Below are 16848 nucleotides of genomic sequence, written 5' to 3'. Positions count from 1 at the left end.
CTGGTTCCCTGAAGTCCCACCTCTGTCCTCGGGCCTCTCCTGGGCTTCCTGCAGGGTGATACCTACATACCCGAGCACAGGTAGAGAAACCAGAACAGTGCCTGGCATATAGCAGGTGCTATGGAATGGGTGACATTTTGATTATGACTCTCCTTTTTCTCATCTTTTTCTGTCCTATAACAGTTTATTTATCGTTATGCCATGTTCACAGTCGCCTAGATCTCGCGGGCATCGTGAATGCAAACTTGTGGTGCCAAAGCCCCAGACCCCGGGACTTGCTCACAGTGGTGCCATCAGCTGCCCTTCTGAAGGCACGGCAGCGTTCTGGTCACGTGTCCTGGAAACACGTTAAAGGAGGAACTTCGCTCCTTAATACTGAAGTTTATGAGAAGGTAGGGAGGGATCTATCTGCCGTGAATATGGGGAGAAACTATTGCAGGTAGTTGCCAGATCGAGTCTTAGTTCACGGGCACAAATCAGCTCTCAGAAAGGTGCGAAGGGCTAGGAGGGCCCTGAGCCCGGGCAGACGGCCTGCCCAGTACCTTTTCCCTCCACCCTCCCCAGGGCAGGGGAGCCTCCGGCCAGGTGGGCAGCAAGTCCTCCCAGCCCCTGACAGCGCCCGGCTCCCGGCGTGGCAGCCGAGGCCGACAGGCAGTTCCGGTTTCCCGCTGTTCTCCTGCAAGCCAGCGCCTCGACCCGCAGGTCCGTTCCTTGCATTTGCAGACAAGATGCAACAGAGAAGCTTTACCGCATTCTGTCGCTGCAGAGAGAGGGTAATGAATCAAAACCTAAGACGCCGAGCGGGAGGGAACTGCTGAGAATCGGATCCGCCTCTCCCAAGATGCAAGGTCAAAGGGAGGGGCAGGTTTTTCCAGGAAAACTGGAGGCCGGTGCCTCCTCTTTGACTCCTGACACCCAATTAAACCCTTTATTCTGGGGCTTCCGATTCTGTCAGCATCCGACAGCTACGCCACCACCCCCCGGAAACGCAAACACGTGAGATTAAAAACTGGACACCAAAAAAAAAAAAAAAAAAAAATCGCAAGGGCCGCGCCTTCCGGAGGGCGGCTTGGGCGGCGACGCGTAAATGCCGGAGTCGCGCCCCGGCGAATACCTGCGCGCCCAGCCAGGGCCTGTGCGCCTGCCGCCGCGCCCCGCGGGGTCCCGGGAAACCAGCGCGATCCAGAGGGGTGGCCCATGGCCCTCGGGGGCGCCTGGAGAGGCAGAGAGGACTCCCGCCCCCAGCAAGGGCGCCTTGGGGGCGCGGGACCCCGGCCTGCGGGATGTCACCCCGCCACCTTCGGGCCACCCCCGACCATCTCCGGGTCAGCTCAAGGCCACCTCCGGGCCATCCCCGACCAACCCCGAGCCACCTTACAGCCACCTACGGGCCACTCCCGGGCCTCTCCAGGCCACCCCCGGGCCACTCCCGGGCCATCTCCGGCCAACCCTGCCGCGCAGGGCGCCCCGGCCCGGGACGCACGGTGCCAGGCGCGGGCGCAGCGCGGAGGCCCGGCCCGGCCGCGGCTGCTCACCGAGGCTCCCCGCGAGCGGGCGGCTCAGGGGCTCCGGGCAGCGGCGTCCGACGGCCCGGCTCAGCCATTGCAGTGGCGCTGCGGAGGGCGGGGGGCGCGCGTCACCGCGGGCGGGGGCGCCCCCAACCCCGGCCCTCCCCGCCCGCCCTCCCCGCCCCCGCGCGCGGCTCCGAGACACCCCACCCCACCTCCTCGTCTCCTTTTCTGCCCATCCGATTCTTTTAAGGAGCAGGTTTGCGGTCTATTAACATCAGAAAACCGTGTTGCCAAAAATAACCCGGCTGCGGCGGGAGGGCGCGGGGCGGGGCGGGGGGAGAGGCCGGCCTCCGTGCAGCGCGCACGGCCGAGCGCCGGGACCACCGGTTACCAGGGACGATCCCGGTGAGAATTACTCACCCACACTTCATGTCGGAGATTAGCAGCCGTGAGGAAGCACGGGATTGTTGCACGTGTGTGTTTTAACCATTAACTCTTGGCTTCCCATCTCCAAATGCTGCCTTTCTCCGCCCTGATGAGAGAGAAGCGCTTTTGGGAGCCTTGCGTGGAGCAAATTAGTCCTTGCTCTGGATTCAGATCCACAGATCCATGGTTAAGACGCGCCTCTGGGGCCTGCTGGCGCCAGGATCCCAGCGCCACCGCTGCTGCATCCTCCGGGGGTCTGCGTGCTCATCTGTAAAGTGGGAAGGATTGCCCACTCCCACTTCTTAGAGCTGGTGGAGGAGGTACAGTTATAAATGTGGCAGGAAGGAAGGGCAAATACCGTTTAGGAAAACCTGTGTACAGGGCAAAAGCTTCCCCCGTGGAATACATTCCTTGCCAGATACCAAGACTTAATAAACCAGCAGATCCCAGAGTTCTGAGCACAGACAGCAAGTGGGGACCCTTAAGTGTGACAGTGACAGGGGCCTCGCCCACTTTGCCCTGGACCCATGCTTTCTGGCCACAGGAAAACCAGTGCTGTTTATTGATTGCTGGCTGAGAACACATCTGAGAGCGCAGAAACTCAGCCTTCAAGGTTTGTTCTCCCAGCGGGCACCCTGGGCACCTTACGTGGGCCATTCCTCCTCTCGGCCCTTCTGGATGAGAGACTCAGAGGTCGCATGGGTGTCAGGCCTTGAGGCTCTCCCTTGGTTCCTTGGTCAGAGGCGATCGTGGGTAGGTTAGTGTGAAAGTGAAGCGGGCACTCAGGAAGGATCCAGATGGGAAGGAAAACCACGCCCAGGATAAGCACGTACTCAGCGAGGTCGGATGGGATGGACTGACTGCCGGGTGGCTGCTGGGAGCCCAGGACGTGGTGCCACATCACCACTCCATGTCGGTCTCAGCTGCTGAGAGGCTGAGCGCTGGACGGCGGCCAGATGGGCCTCGGTGGGGAGAGACCTGTGTTGTTAATCCACAGGTTGTCTGCAGCCATGCCGCCACTGGCACTTCTTTCGTGGGCTTTTTGTGCAAAGACTGGGATGGCTGGACAAGGCAGCCGGCCAACATCTGCAGAGTGGGCCATCATCTCCACCTGACTGTCCAGCGCGTCCTACACAACAGCAACATCTGGTGAGATGCATGTGGAACGCAAATATTCTCACATCTGGCCCCACTCCAAAAGGTCTGTCCATCCCCCCAATTCCTCCCCAGATCTCCTTAACCCTAACCCTCCAAACCCATTCCTTCTCAGTCCCTGATCATCAGTGTAGACAAATATCTCTGTCAACTCTCCTTCCAGGTAAAGCGGGTAACATAGCCAGATCTATGGCTCAAAAATGGCCCACTGGCCACTTGGGCCAGTCCAGTAGGGCTGGGATGCCATCAGTCCTTTTCCAGCCAGTGCCAACTTAGCGTGACTGCAGCAGGCTCTGTTTTTTATTGGTCAGTCAACTCGTTTTAGGGAACTCCCCATAAAATCAGAGATGCAAGCGGAGGGACCTGGAAAGGGCGCCTCCAGAAGAAGCTACCTGCTCCTGCAGCTTCCCTGGGTGTCTAGGGTGAGCTTGAGAACAAACTCATGTTAGTCTGCTGGGGCTGCCAGAGCAAAATCCCACAGACGGGGGGTGGGTGGATTAGACAACAGAAATCTATTTTCTCACAGTTCTGGAGGCTGCAAGTCCAAGATCAAGATGCTAGCAGGGCTGGTTTCTGGTGGGGTCTCTCTCCTGAGGATCATTGTTGGCTCAGAGTAAATGTCCGGTGATCCCCTGAAGGTCTGAATATTTTTCTCTCCCCAGGGCACCATGCGGGGAATGTGGCTGCAGGTCCTTCTCAGAAAGGCTAGGAGAAAAATTGTTGCTATTGTTGTTTTAATACCTATGGTGCCAGCACAGGATCCGTCCCCATGAACACCCATCTTTTCCTTAATTAAAAGGACTCTCTGGGACTGGGAACTGATTCAGGTCTGACCACTGAGCAAGTGGCTGTGACTTCTAGCGCAGTGAGTGACTCACCAGCTGGCTGTGTTCATTAAAATTCCAGTTTGTTGCTTCAGTCAAATGTATCAAGTCAGCCCTTCGTGGGTTTCCTATCAATTTCAGTCCCGGGAACCACGTGATAGTTCGCTGCCACCCAAAATTCCTGTGGGTCAAGCCATTCTGATGACCGCCCAACTCTTCTGCCGGATGAGGTAACCGCACCCACTCTGCCCTTGGCAGTGGAGCTGCTGCTGTACCTTTGCACTACAGGATACAAACTCTCCCCTGGAATCAGGAAGCCCGTTCACGGCAGCCCCTTTATCCCTGACCTGCGGAGAACAGCCACTAACTGCACTGCTTCCCCAGGAATCAGGCCCTTGCCCCACCAATGTCTGTCTTAATGCACGTGATAAATTCATCCAACATGCCCGGCTCCCTAAGGCTTTAGATTCTTTCCAGCACATAAAGGAATTGCTTGCACCTCAATTTCATTCCACACTGAGTTTGGGTTTCGCTTAAGCAAAGGACAGGACACTTAGACCCATTCAGATTGCTCCAGCTAGCCCCGTGGATCCAGACTCTCTATTTACTCATGGATAAGCAAACCCATGTTGAAAAATTAAGACCAATTTAACACACATTTTAAAAAGGACTGGTAGCTGAAAGTCTGATGACAAACAGCATTTGTGGGATAGATAAGTAGTCTCGACGTATCTCTTCCCAAGATACTTAGTAATCACAAAGGGGAAATAGTGTGTCTGCAGTGGAGAAACCAGGCTGACTCCAATGGAACCTAAAAATGAAAGTTAACGTCTGCAATGGAACAAATCAAAATCAAGTGCCTCAAACGATGAGAACTGAGAAAAACACAATTTCATTTCTGCAGTATGCTTGCCCAGATTCACACCTGAATCTAATCGTGAGCAAACATCTGAGAAACCCAGACTGAGGGACCCTTCTACAAAAATAACTGTTATCCTACAATAAAACTATCATGGAAAACAAAGGCTGAGGAACTATTCCAAATAAGGGAGACTAAAGATCTCAGGACCCAGGGCTTTCGTTCCCTAGAAGAAGCATTGTGAGGACAGAGGGGAAATTTGATGAGTAAGTAACATTTCCACGTTAATTTCCTGACTTTGATAGTTACACTGAGGTTATGTAAGAGTCGGTCTTTGCTTTTAGGAAATACACACTAAAGTATTTGGGGTGGTGGGGGCAGGTTTCATGCTTACAGCTTACTCTCAAATGGTTCGGAAAAAAAAATGTATATATATATATGCACACACATACGCGTACATGGAGAAAGAGATAAAGCAAATGTGATAAAATATTAATATTTGGGATATCTAGGTGAAGGGTATACAGTAATTCTTTGTAAATATCAAAGTAGTTCTTTGTATTCTTGCAAAGTAGTTCTTTGTAGTTCTTTGTATTCTTGCAATTCTCAGTAAGTCTAAAACTGTCAAATTTAAAAGTTTATATATATATGTATAACTGATGCACTTTGATGTACACCTGAAACTAACACAATATTGTAAGTCAACTATACTCCAATAAAAATTTTAAAAAATAGGACTTCCCTGGTAGTCCAATGGTTAAGAATCTTCCTTCCAATGCAGGGGACACGGGTTCGATCCCTGACTGGAGAACCAAGATCCCACATGCTGCGGGGCAACTAAGCCGGCACGGCGCAACTACTGAGCCTGCGCTCTGGAGCCCGCACGCCACAACTACAGAGCCCACGTGCCCCAACGAAAGATTCTGCGTGCCGCAACGAAGACCCGACGCAGCCAAATAAATAAATAAATAAATAAATATTTTAAAAAATGATTAAGAGGATACACCTTTCAAAATCTTAAAAATAAATAAAGTTTTTTAAAAGTTGTATTGCTCCTGCCATGATCTAGTCCCCTTAGAACACACTTCCACACATATTCCCCACTATTTTGCCAAAATAAATTAGCAAATTCTGCAATTCCTTTGATGTGCAAATCTACTCTTCTCAGGTTTGACTTTGTTTTTGGTTTTAAAATTTATTTTATTGAAGTATAGCTGATTTACAATGTTGTGTTAGTTTCTGGTGTACAGCAAAGTGATTCAGTTATATATTTGCATATAAAATAGCTTGCATCTGCTGACCCCAAACTCCCATGCCACCCCTCCCCCACACCTCCCCTCAACCACAAGTCTGTTCTCTACGTCTGCGAGTCTTTCTGTTTCATAAATAAATTCATTTGTGTAATATTTTAGACTCCACGTATAAGTGATACCGTATGATATTTGTCTTTCTCTGTCTGACTTACTTCACTTAGTATGATAATCTCTAGGTCCATCCATGCTGCTGCAAATGGTATTATTTCATTCTTTTTTATGGCTGAGTAGTATTCCATTGTCGAGATACATATATATATATCTCACATCTTCTTTATCCATTCATATGTCAATGGTATTTAGGTTGTTTCCATGTCTTGGCTATTGTGAATAGTGCAGCTATGAACATAGGGGTGCAGGTATCTTTTTGAATTATAGTTTTGTCCGAATATATGCCCAGGAGTGGGATTGCTGAATCATATGGCAACTCAATTTTAGTTTTTCGAGGAACCTCCATACTGTTTTCCACAGTGGCTGCACCAACTTACGTTCCCATCAGGTTAGACTTTGTCATTGGTCCCTGGCAGGCAGGTATCTTACTGTACTTACAGCCTAGAATCAGGAGAAGGTATCAGGGATGCATTGCCGTCACCTACCTGTGCCTGCCTCCTGTGAGGTCACAGTGAGCCTTCACACCAAGTGGGACCAATCTCTTCAGACCATAAGGTTATGGGAGGGACTTCCCTGGCGGTCCAGTGGTTGAGACTCTACGCTTCCAATGCAGGGGGTGTGGGTTCGATCCCTGGTTGGGAACAAGGATCCCACATGCCATGTGGCCAAAAACAAAAACAAAAACAAACAAACAAACACAAAACCATAAGGTTGTGGGAGATGCAGTAGGGCCTGGGGGCTCAGGGCCCTTAGAGTTATCCAAATGCTCCCGAGTGCCATCGTGCCAATTCACAATGCTTGCACAAGTCCTGTGCCTATAATACTGTGTGCAAGTTTACCTTGTTTTTCTTCTCAAATTTCCCCATATGGCGTAAATTCACCCCCAAACCTGCAAGCGGGCACAGCACGGATGGAGCTCATTCCAGGAGAAGCCTGAGTTCTGGCTCCAGGACGAAGAAAGGGCTCTCCCGGCGCTTAGAGGGAGTGGGGTACGTTCCCCGCTCCAATTTTTCCTTTTCTTCATTCTCTTTTGCCCCTGCCCCTCGTAATCCAACGGTGGTGGCAGGCGCACCAGGGGATCCAGGAGCCTAAGATTCTAAGGAGGAGTGGCTCCCTCTCTAACCGGGGTGGGGGGGGGGGGCTCTGCTCCCAAGAGGGTTGAGCCAATTGCTGTTGCTTTTCGTCCTCCTCCTCATCCTCCCACGTGGCCCAAGATGCAGGTGCAGAAATCAGAAGTGTGCACACAAAGCAGGGTAAACACGTTCTAGCTTTCTGGCAAAATAACCAAAACGAGATGCTCCAGGAAGCTGGGAAGCACTGGGGAGACTGTAGAAAGGGAGGCGCTAAGAAGATTGACGTAAGAGAGTTGTTGTGAATGCCTGGGATCGCTGGCCCCAAACAGCACACCACAGAGTTAGAGAGTGCGTGATGGGCTAGACCGGATCCCACTGGGTGGTGCACACAAGGGACAGAGCCAAACAGCCCTGCAACGGTTGGATGGAGCTTTCAGTCTGAACTCACCTGCGTCAAATGCCTGATAAAATGAAATATATCAACAATCCCCATAGAACCTAAACAGTACTAGAGTCTCATAACATAATATTCAGTATGTCCAGGGCGCAATCCCAAATTACCCAGCAAACAAGGGATCAGATCTCAGCTGGAATGTGGAGAGAGAGCAGTCCACGATAACAATGCCAAGATGACAGAGGTGTTGGGTTACCTGACAAAACTGCTATGTGACAAGGCAAGGGTCACAGAAACGCTCCAGCGAATAAGAGTAAACACTCTTTTTTTTTTTTTTTTTTTTAAATAAATTTATTTATTTATTTATTTATTTTTGGCTGTGTTGGGTCTTCGTTTCTGTGCGAGGGCTTTCTCCAGTTGCGGCGAGCGGGGGCCACTCTTCATCGCGGTGCGCGGGCCTCTCACTATCGCGGCCTCTCTTGTTGCGGAGCACAGGCTCCAGACGCGCAGGCTCAGCAGTTGTGGCTCACGGGCTCCAGACGCGCAGGCTCAGCAGTTGTGGCGCACGGGCCCAGTTGCTCCGCGGCATGTGGGATCCTCCCAGACCAGGGCTCGAACCCGTGTCCCCTGCATTGGCAGGCAGATTCTCAACCACTGCGCCACCATGGAAGCCCCAAGAGTAAACACTCTTGAAGAAATGGAAAGATAGAAAATCTCAGCAGAGAAATAGAAAATACAAAGAAGAATCAAATGGAAATTTTATTTTATTATTATTATTTTTTGGCCTTGCCACACGGCTGGCAGGATCTCAGTTCCCTGACCAGGGACTGAACCCGGGACCCAGCAGTGAAAGCCTGAAATCCTAACCAGTAGGCCACCAGGGAACTCCCTCAAATGGCAATTTTAGAACTAAAAAATATAATAACCAAAATTAAAACCTCACTAGATGGACTCAGTAGTAAAATAAAGGTGACAGAGGAAAGAGGCAGTGAACCTGAAGAGAAATGATCCAGCTGATACAACAGAGAGGGAAAAAGATTGAAAAACAAATGAACAGAGACTCAGGAAGCAGTGGGACGATACCAGAAGATCTAACATTTGTGTTATTGAAGTTCTGGAAAAAGAGGAAAGTGTGGTTAAGAAAAAATATCTGAAGAAATAATGGCAGAAAACTTGCCAAATTTGGTAACTAAGACGGAAAAAATCCTGAAAGCAGCCAGGGGAAAATGACTCATTACATGTAGGGAAATAATCTGAATTAATGCAGAAAACATGGAGGACAGAAGGCAGCGGAACAATGATCCTTAAATGCTGAAAGAAAACTGTCAGGATTCTATGTGCAGAGAATGGAAGTGCTACAGGCTGAATGTTTGTGAATCCCAGATTCATATGCTGAAACCTAATGCTCAGGGTGAGGGTATTTGGAGCGGGAACCTTCGTGAGGTCATGAGGTCCTGAGGTGCGGCCCCGTGAATGGGATCAGTGCCCTTATAACAGAGACCCCAGAGAGCTCTCTTGCCCCCTCTCCCGTGAGGACACAGGGAGAAGACAGCAGTCTGTGAACCAGGAAGGGGGCTCTTACCACACCCTAAGTCTGCTGGCACCTTGATCTCGGACTTCCAGGCTCCAGAGCTGTGAGAAATAAATTTCTGTTGTTCATAAGCCACCCAGCCTATGGTATTCTGTTACCGTCCTGAACAGACTAAGACAGAAAGTGAAATAAAATACTCCCAAATGAAGAAAAAAATCAGAATCTGTTGACAGCAGACTTGCTGTAGAGCAGGGGAGGACATCACAGGGGAGCAATAACTGAACCTAGAATATGGAAAACTATTTAGGAGCAAAGACACATCCTAAAACTTAAGAATGGAGAGAGCTTGAAAGTGAATAGATAAGGAAAAAGCACACCACACAAATACCACCCCAACCCCCAAAGCCAGTGTAGCTTTATTAATAGATGATAAAATAGACTTTATGGCAAAATGAACTACTAGAAATAAAGATAGTCACTTATAATAAAGTGTTAGATTCATCAGGAAGATATACGAATTTTAAATGTGTGTGCATATAATAGCATAGCTCTAATGTATATAAAACAAAACTTGGCAGACATATAAGGTAAAATAGAAAAATCCAGGGACTTCCCTGGCGGTCCAGTGGTTAGGACTCCATGCTTCCACTGCATGGGGAGCAGGTTCGATCCCTGGTCGGGGGACTAAGATCCCGCATACCCTGTGGTGTGGCCAAAAAAAAAAAAAAAAAAAAAAATCCGTTATCAGAGCAGAAGAAATTAGCACTCCTGCCTCAATGATTATCAGAATAAATAGAACATTAAAGCATAAGCATATAAAGATTTGAACAACTTCGTTAACAAACTCGATCTAATAGACCTATATAGAAGACTGTATTCTACAACACGCAATATTTTCAAGCCAAACAGAACTTTTACAAATATCAACCATGTTCTAGGCAAGTGTCAAAAACGTTTAAAGAATTAAAATCATACAGAGTATATTCTCTGATCGTAATGCAATTAAGCTAGCAATCGATAATAAAAAGATAACCAGAGAATAGCCATACGTTTGGAAATTAATAAACACATTTCTAAATAACTTATTGTGGTCAAAGGATAAATCATGATAAAAATTAGAAATTGCTTTTAAATAAGCAATGATGAAAATACTAAATATCAAACATGTGGGATGCAGTGAAAGCTATACTTAGCTTTTTTTATGCCTGAATGTATATAACAGAGGAAAACAGCTGAAAAGTAAGGAACTAAGCATTTTTCTCAGGAACTTAGAAAAATAACAAACCAAACCACAAGGAAATAAAAGGAGGCCCTAATAAATACAAAGCAAAACTTAATGAAATAGGGGGGAAATATCCAACAGAGAGGGTAAGCTAAGCCAAAAGCGGGTCTTTGAAATACCCAGATATTTAATTAGCCCCTGACAAATTTATTTAGATGCTTCAGCTATTAAAAAAAAAAAGAGAAAACTATGTAAATTTTATGCCAATAAGTTTGAAAATTTGAAATGAAATGTATACATTCCTGGGAAGGTAGCAAAATTAACTCAGAAAAAAATGGATTCTTGAAAACGCTGAATCAGTAGTGAAAAAAATCTTCCCCCAAATAAAACTCTAAGCACAGATGGCTTTATTGGCAGTTTCCACCAAATGTGTAAGGAACAAAAGATAAAATCTTATACAAACTCTTCCAGATAACAGAATAAGGGGTAACAACTCCAACTCACTTCATGACAGTAGGAAAACCTACTAAGAACAGTGAGAGAAGGAAAGTCATAGGTCAATCTTACTCACATTAGTAGCTTAGGAACTGTGAGTGGGAAAATAAATGCAGGAAAAGTAATTGGATGAAATTCAACATTGATTCATAATTTTTCAAATCTAAGCAAATTTGGAATAGAAAAGAATTTTTGAAGCTGGTGAGGAGTATCTACGGAAAAGAAAGAAAGAAAGAGAGAGAAAGAGAAAGGAAGGAAGGAAGGAAGGAAAGAAGGAAGGAAGGAAAAGAAAAGAGAAGAAAGAAAAACAAAGCTACATCAAACATCTTCATAGTGGAATGACCATCACAATAAAATGATAAAGTTTCTGTGAGACGAGAAATAAGACAAGCATGCCCACAATCATAATTTCTATTCTACACCTGTATTTGGGTCCTAGACATCATAGTACTGGATAATAGTAATAATGTATGCCAATTTAAAAAGAAAGAAAAAACTATTTCTTTTATATAATACCTTGTGTATACTCTGGTTTCTCTTCAGATCATATAAATCCTTCACCTTTTACAGCACATGGTACAAAATTCAAAACTAAGCCAAATTAAACATTGGTGAAGTATATAAGGTGATAAAAACGTAAAGGAAAGTGAGGAAATGTTTACTATCGGAGTCAGGATAGTGGCTGCCTTTGGGGGAAGGGCTGTGGGGTGGAGGGGGGCGACTACAGAGGGCTTCCATGTTCTCTTCTAGACTTGGGTGGTGGTCCCATGGGTATTTATTTTATAATTCTTCTTTAAGCTGTACATATATGATCTACAGACTTTTCCGTATCACATTCAATATCCCAATTTTTTTAAATGCCAGTGGAAAACCAGGAATCTTCCACATGAGCAAAGACTCCCCAGAATGGAGGGAAGCGTAGAAAGAGCCCCACCCCCTCACCTTCCAGATGTCCAGCCGAGGCCCAGAGAGGGGTGACCTGCCTCCAGCCACGCCCGCATGGCGCTTCTGCGTCCAGCCCAGAGTCTTTTCAACACAGGAAGTACTGGTTTGTGGTTATGAAGAATTTGCTTGCTGAAACCCATTAGCTTAAGTGCCAGTCTTGACAAGGAGGACCACGCCCTACGGAGCAGCGCCTGGGACAGGAAAAGCGCCTCCTGCAGGGCCGCTGGGCTGGGGATCCGGTGCCGGGGCTGATGCAGCCTGGGAGGGGAGGGCTCTCTGATCTGCGGTCACCCGGGCTCTCCGGCCCCACAGGGCCCTGGGCTCCTGGTCCTGGGATACAACAGCTGGACCAAGAAGCCACGTGGTGGGTCTGTGGGAATCTTTCAGTTGCGTCACGATTAAAAAGCCAACGTGCCTGGCAGTGTGCGAACCGGCAGGACGGGCCGTGGCTGAATCCAAGTGCGCTGGACGCTGTCCCTCCCCCGCCCCCTCGGCTCTGCTCTCTCTCCGGCTTCTGGCCGAGTGGGCTCTTCCAGGTGGCAGGACGATGGCCGTTGTAGCCCCTGGACGCCCGCCACTCCAGGACACCAGCACAAAGGCTCCTCCTCTCTCCACGGGTCCTGGGACAACGCCTGTGAACGTGGCTGAACCGCTCAGACCGAGAGCAGAGAGCGTTTCCAGAAGAAATCCGGGAGGAGGCCACCAAAAGGAGGGGCAAGAACGGTGGGGAGCTCAGGACGACAGGTGCCCACCGGGGCTGACGTGGCAAGTCGCACACATGTTCCGTCTGTTCCAAAACCAAATTTCAGTGGCTCTGGATGATCTATTTCCCTGTGCAATTCACTACCATTAACACAGGTGAGTGCGAAATGGATCAGCCCCTCTGGGGGTCCTGGTAGCCCCACCGTCGCATCACACATGAGACCCACTTTCTGGATGAAAACACTTGCCTGTCCGGTCATTGCAACATACGGCAAGTGTGTGTGGGAGGGACGAGGGGTCAGGCGCGGTTCCAACCTCTGTCCTCATGGGGCTTACACTCCAGCGGGAGGGACAGAGCAGCCAGTGCAGAGGTCCTGAGGGAGCCAGCCGGGTGTGCTGGGTGGCCAGACGTTCTTAAGTCGTCAGCTGATAAGTGCTCTGCAGAGAAATGAATGCAGGGAAAGCAGGTTAGGAAATCCCAGTAAAGGCAGCAGGGAGAGGGGCTCTCTGTTTCGTATGAGGAGGTCAGCTGACCTGGCAAGGTCACCTCTGAGCGAGCAGGAAGGAAGAGGGAGCCATGCAGAGATCTGGAGAGAGAGCATTCCAAGCAGGGGGCACCGAGTGCAGAGACCTGAGTGAGAGCGGCTGCGTGTTGTGACAGAGTCCCAGTGGCCCAGGAAAGCTGACACACGCAAGCACAGCCAAGGCACACACTGGAGAGGCTTAGCGGTCGGGGTCAAAGACTAAACACCCCAGGACCACCACCAGGGCCGGAACACGGTGGGTAAGAGCTGTAAGCCACACCCGGATGGGTCCCCGCTCTCCTGCTTCGCGTCGTGTGGTCTCAGAGCAGGTTCTGTCCATTCCAAGCTTCTGTTTCCTCTCCTGCAAGTGGATGTGGTGCCTTTCGCTCCTCCCAGCCCAGCACCAGCGCTGTCTGCGCGGCCGTCCGCGCGTTCTCGTTTTCCACAAGGCGCTGAGGTTTCCCTCCGGCCGCCCGTGCGCCCGATCACTCCTCTGTCTCTACCCAGCTCGGTCTGTCACCACATCGCCTCCACCCTTCCTAGCCCATCAGTCCCTGCATCCTGGCCTGGACACCCAGGGCCTGAGCTGTGTGGACCCCAACACCCCCACTGCCCCTCACCCCCCACCCAGGCCGACTCACTGCTCCTCCAGCCTGTCTCTTCTCCCGTCTCTCCCACGGCAGTAAACTCTCCCCACTGTGCAGACTACAAGCTTGCGGTGTTGCTGACTTCCTTTCTTTTCTCACCCCTGTGCCTAATCCATCAACGAATCCTGGTGGCTCTGTCTAAAACCACTGTATCTTCAGATCTGACGGTTTCCACCTTTCTACCCAGCCTGGGACCAGGCCACTGTCCTGGATGCTTGCCGTCCCCTAAGAAGTGGCCCACTCCCAGTCTTGCCCCTAAAATGTGGGCATTTCATGCCACGCCTCTGTCCAGTGGCATCCCTCTGGCCTCCAAAGTCCCCCTGGTCTGGCTTCCTGCTCCCGCTTGGCCAGTCTCCCCACTCCTACTGCCCAGCCGCACTGGAGCGTGCCTGGCCACCCAGCACACCCGCTGGCTCCCTCAGGACCTCTGCACTGGCTGCTCCTTTCCCCCAAGGCAGCTGTCTGACTCCCTCCTTTGCTTCCTTCAAATCTCTGTGAAGATGTCACCCCTTCACACAGCCTTCCCTACACAGCCCGGGTGAAATGGCCACCCTCCCCATCCCCACCTGTGTCCTTACTGCACTGTGTCTTTCTCTGTTACACAGTCTAGCCTCTGAGATGTGATGTGTTCATTTGAGCATGTGTCTTTACGTGTTTCTCCCCACAAGACTGTAAATTTCACGAGGGCACAGGCTGTTTTGGTCCTGCTGGTGCAGTGTCCCCAGGGCCTAGAGCAGTGCCCGTCTCTAGCAGGACAAATGCATGCAAGGATGAGACAAACACCTGCCATCCTGTTCCTCCATTTCCTCGGTGGCCCGTCTTAGTGGAAGATATGCATCTTCCAAAAATGCAAATCGGATCACACCCATACCTTAGGGTAGATCGGATCACACCCATACCTTAGGGTAGCCTTTAGGAAGCATCGTAAGCATCGCATTTTCCTCAAGTTAAGTCCAAAATGCCTCACGTGGCCTTGGAGGCTCTGCACAGTCTCACCCCTTCCTACCGCTCCAGGCTCCTCTTCAGCAGCCTGCTTGCTCGTTCTGCCCCATGGTGAACAGGTCTCTTTTCCTTAAATCCTCCTAGTTTTTGAAGCCTCAGGACCTTTAAATTTGTTCTTCACTCAAAGAGGAACACTTTTCCTCCCATGTTTATGACTCCACTTAATGTCACTTCCTAGGGGAACTTTGGATAGATGGATGGATAGATGGATGGAAGGAGGGATGGAGGAAAGGAAGGATGGATGGATGGATGAAGGGATGGATGGATGGATGGAGGGATGGACGGAGGGAAGGAAGGATGGAGGGATGGATGGATGGAGGGATGGATGATGGGCAGGTGAATAAATGAATGAAGCTGCATTTAATTGCACTCAGTTTCTTAGAAATGCAGGCACTGCCTCTGGATCAGGCTCTTGGAGATATATACACACTCTGGAAGTCCGGTAACCAGAAGAGTCCACAGAGGTCAATGAGCTCCCAGCCGCCACCTTGCCGGCTAAGCAGTGCAGACCTGCCCCTGCCAGCACCTCTCTGATGGCCCCAGGGACCAGCAGCTCCACACTCCCCGGCTCCTAAACCCAGCAGTGGTCACCACAGTGCTGAGAGACTCAGGAGCCAGGCCAGCCGCCTCTACTCCCAGCTCTGCCACCTCCTCCTGGTGACCAAGACACCCCCACTGTGTGTTGGATTCCTCATCTGTAAAATGGGGTCACGAGGACCAAACGTCTACATGGAAAGACTCAGATATACCACACAGCTTCTGGTGCTTCTTGTGGTTACCTGGGCAACACCAAAATATTGGCATAAAAACGAGGACATGAGTAAACTGGTCCCAACCTCCCCTTCTAGCCTCTGGTTATGGGCTGACTGTGTCCCCCAGATTCACATGTTGAAGCCCTCCTGGGGGTGACAGTGTTAGGCGGTAGAGTCACGAGAGAGCTGGCTTCCTGTCTCTCCTTCCTCCGCGTGAGGACACAGTGAGAAGCCCGGCCGTCTGCAGCCTGGGAGACGGCCCCCGCCAGAGCCCAGCTGGACCTCCAGCCTCCAGATGGTGAGAAGTCAAGTTTGCTGTGTAAGCCGCCTGCCTGTGACAATTGGGTACAGCCGCCGAGCAGATGTCTCGAGCAGACGAGCACTGCCTCTGCACAGACACATGCCCTCTGCTCCCTTCACTGAAACGTGTACGAAGCACCTGGCGTGTGTCACGCCACCCTGTGTGCACGTACGTGTGCCGAGGACACACCCGACCCTGTGCCTCCCTACCCGCGTCCACTCACAGCTGGGCCACGCCTGGACGGAGCCTCCGTGCCGCCTCCCGGGGCTCTGCAGGCCCCACTGTGCACACGGTGTCTGCATGCCACATGCTACATGTAAACACCGGCCAACCCTCCACGGTGCTGCGATGTCCCCCGTCCCACCTCCCCCCACGACCGCAGTTGCTCCAGAGTCTAGGTTTTAGCCACTTTTGAATCCTGCCCTTTGCAAAGCCAGACCTCAGCTAGGCTGGGTGCCTAATAAATAGTGGGTCCTCCAAAAGGTGTCCTGAGTCAGTGGCTGAAGCAGAGGAAGGTGTGTCAGGCCAGTGGCTAAGCAAGCCCACGTCTCCAGGAAAAGGCGAGTCTTCCCGGGAAAGGGCTCTTTACGGCGGTCGCCGGCCCCAGGGCGCCTCCTTAGTGCGGGCTGCCCCTGGCCCCTCCAGGCAGCCCTCACACCCACCCCGTTCCTCTGTCCCCAGAAAGCTCAGATCGGCTGTACATGCTCACAGCACCTTCTGTTCTTTCCCTTTAGAGCCAAGTTCAATACTCAAAGGAATTCTGCACTTGCCCTCACTCTTCCTCCACCCCGATGTTGTATTACAAAAGTTTCCAAACACACAGGAAAGTTGAAAGAAGTACGGGAGCCTGCACACACCCACCATCTGGGATCTTTGATTAATACACCGCAGTCTCCACCCCTCCACCCACCTGTCAGCCCACCTGCCTGCTGACGCATCTCTGGGTAAGTTCCAGACCTCGGTGCCCATCACCCCACACTGCAGCTTGCTCACCAGTCGCTGGAGTTCAGTGTTTGTTTCTAGCTTCTTTCTCGGGAAGGAGAGATAAAGTTCAGATTCGG

At 50.5% G+C, this 16848-nt stretch overlaps 1 protein-coding gene and 1 long non-coding RNA gene across 22 annotated transcripts in view; one reads left to right on the top strand and one right to left on the bottom strand.

The window, feature by feature from the left end:
- The window catches only part of JAKMIP3 (Janus kinase and microtubule interacting protein 3), a 104206-nt gene extending 102247 nt beyond the window's left edge, over nt 1–1959 (bottom strand). For 16 of the 20 annotated variants that reach the window (XM_068548773.1, XM_068548786.1, XM_068548780.1 and 13 more), the window contains exon 1: nt 1536–1613. The gene's annotated coding sequence lies outside the window, so the exon portion shown is untranslated. Of the gene's footprint in view, nt 1–1535; nt 1614–1723; nt 1819–1931 lie in introns of those variants that run through there. The other 4 variants (XM_068548775.1, XM_068548776.1, XM_068548774.1 and 1 more) reach the window with 4 other exon arrangements.
- LOC137767555 (uncharacterized) lies at nt 1857–5915 on the top strand. Of its 2 annotated transcripts, XR_011074542.1 has the most exons (4): nt 1857–2550; nt 2935–3086; nt 3755–5041; nt 5557–5915. It is a non-coding gene; the product is annotated as an uncharacterized lncRNA (long non-coding RNA). The 2 variants fall into 2 exon arrangements; XR_011074541.1 differs by having other exon boundaries at nt 1857–3086.
- Nucleotides 5916–16848: the final 10933 nt, after the last annotated feature.

The sequence above is a fragment of the Eschrichtius robustus genome, chromosome 7 (assembly GCF_028021215.1).
Source record: "Eschrichtius robustus isolate mEscRob2 chromosome 7, mEscRob2.pri, whole genome shotgun sequence".
Taxonomy (NCBI): domain Eukaryota; kingdom Metazoa; phylum Chordata; class Mammalia; order Artiodactyla; family Eschrichtiidae; genus Eschrichtius; species Eschrichtius robustus.
This window is presented reverse-complemented; position numbering and strand designations above follow the sequence as displayed.